Source organism: Lygodium microphyllum, chromosome 22 (genome assembly GCF_053477565.2).
Source record: "Lygodium microphyllum isolate KBCC chromosome 22, Lygodium_microphyllum_v1.1.10, whole genome shotgun sequence".
In the NCBI taxonomy this organism is placed as follows: Eukaryota; Viridiplantae; Streptophyta; class Polypodiopsida; order Schizaeales; family Lygodiaceae; genus Lygodium; species Lygodium microphyllum.
Genome location: NC_141156.1, coordinates 25,411,707 through 25,414,371, shown reverse-complemented (window position 1 = coordinate 25,414,371; position 2,665 = coordinate 25,411,707).

The window sequence follows — 2,665 nt, the reverse complement described above, 5'->3', positions numbered from 1 at the left end:
CTTGTTCGTAGTTACCATGAGATATTTGAATGCATTATTGTATGGTGGACTGATGTGTTGTTTCTTTTTCTGTAGAGTTTGTTCGATGCTCCTTTGTGGCGGGATGAGCTTTCGAGGGACGAGGATATGTAGCTCGCCCTTGGAACCCTAGAGCTCACACACCTTTATTCTTGAGTCACCTGATCTATGTAGACATTTTCTATGTATTAGTGATATCTTGTCATGATTGTACCAATCGCTTATTATGCGATCATGTATTTATTTCATGTATCAGTTTTATGATTTTAGTATACATTTTTTTTGTTTGCAAGCGCATTGTACACAGTAGTGCAGAAACTATTTTGTATGGCTCTCATAAAGCATATAGTGCTATATGTGCCAGGGAAGCTTGCTGCCCTACCACAATTTTTTTTTCCCTATTACTGTCGCTATTAGCGTCGCAAATTTTACTGCTCGCGTTGTTATTGGTGTCGTTATATACGTTGCAAACCGTCGCTATCAGCGCCGATGCTGATAGCGACGGTGATACCGACTGTTCTATGGCGTTGCAATAATGAGGGTTTTTGCAACGACAGGGGAAAATTTTGTTATTTGCATTTTTGTCGCTTTAAACGTCAATATAAGGCCTATATCTTGTAGTGCAATAGCACAATTTGCGATTAAGCTAAATCAACTATCACTACATGTTGATCCCACCATGTTTCAAGAAATGAAGTTGTTCTTCCTTTGGCCTCGCCTCCACCATGATCTATCTTGCGGGATTTGCAACCAAGGCCCGACTTCATTCTATAGTGCAAGTAAGTACTAAAGAGAGTGTAGAACTTTCATTTCATTGGTCTAGGCTTTTACCAAATTTCATCCATATCTTCATGAAACCACTGTCACTATCGAAACGGACCATCAACCCATCATCCCTCTTCTACAAAAATCCCACCCACCAAGATGGCTTCTTCGATGGGCTTTGGCACTTTAAGAATACCAATTTACAATCAAATACATGAAAGGATCAATCAAGTACATTTTTGATTAAGAAATCACACTTGCCCCACTTTCCGAGAGCTTAAATCACCCAATCAGATCTCTCATCATTACAGGTGAATGAACCATTTGAGATGGTTGTCTGGGACCTCATAGGTCCATTTCCTTCTTCTGTGGTAGGCAAAAAATCTATCCTTGTCACGATAAATTATCTAACTAGGTGGTGTGAAGCTCAAGCACTCCCGGATACAAAAGCATCTACAATTGCATCAGATCTTCTCCATAACATCATATTTTGTCATGGTTGCCCCTGACAACTCTTGTGTATACATAGAGATAGAACGAAAGAAAAAAAGAGAGAGATTATTACAGTCTTACCATCAGATACATTAGCTTGCTAAATTATGAGCCAAAAAGAAAAATAAGAAAAATGCAAATATTGAAAATTATAAGACCTCAAGTATTGTACCTAGGTTCAACCTATTTGTCCCTATTTCGTACGACTCGGTACATGTCGGTGTAACTTTGTCGTACCTTAACCGATAAACATGAAAATGAATAAAACTTTTTAGTGTTAGATTTGATACTTGGTACTTGGTACTTGATTTGATATTAGGTTCCAAAATGAAACTTTGTTTTTGCAATTGGTACATGGTACATGGTACATGGTACTTGGTACTAGATTTATTGCTTGGTACTTGATTTGGTATAACTTGGTGCTTGGTACTTGATTCGGTACTTGGTATAGATTTGGTGCTTGGTACTTGATTGGTTGGTCTAACTTTGTGGTACCTTAACCAATAAACATGGAAACAAAAAAACATTTTTAGTGTTAGATTTGGTACTTGGTACTTGGTACTTGATTTGGTATTAGGTTTCATAATGAAACCTCGTACTTGCAATTGGTACATGGTACATAAATTGAAATCAGGTATTGTAACCGTAATAGCTTATGGTGAGCTTGATACTTTTAAATCACATGCTTTGAGACTTCATAGTTTGGATCTTTGAGCTTGAAAGTTAGCTTGAGTTGATATATAGGGACCTCTGCAGAAACTATGAAAATCAAAAGCTTGTTAATGTTAGAGCCTAACATAGAAATACATTGAACTGCAATAAAAATTTTGATTTTTCTCTATCTGGCTTTCCAAGAGACAATAAACAATAGACAATAAACAAATAATTAATTGTTCAATGATGCAACAGACGTATGTCAATATATATCATCAGTAAATATATGTACATGTGTCTAGAGTGTGTGGTGATCAATCCTCACACATACAAAACAAGTGTCATCCTCACATATGTCTGTACAATGAATAGTGATGAATCCTCACATATATAATACAAGTCTCATCCTCAAATATACATAATAGATCCCTAGGCACAATCACTATATAAGTCATCACTATACGATTCACTAGTATCGGACTCATGATCACCATCACCAATGCCACCACCCTTGCCTCCACCCACAACAACACCATTGCCCTCATCTCCACGATCGTCACCACCATGGCCAAGGATCTGGCCGTTGCTCCCCTCAACCTCTCAGCGTCGCCCCTTGGCTCTGTCATGTCGTCCTCGTCATATTGCTCTTGCATTAGTTAGTGAAATGAAATAATAATATATTACATTTAACATTAAAATAAACTACAAAAAAAAATAGTGATACTCACAAGTGGAT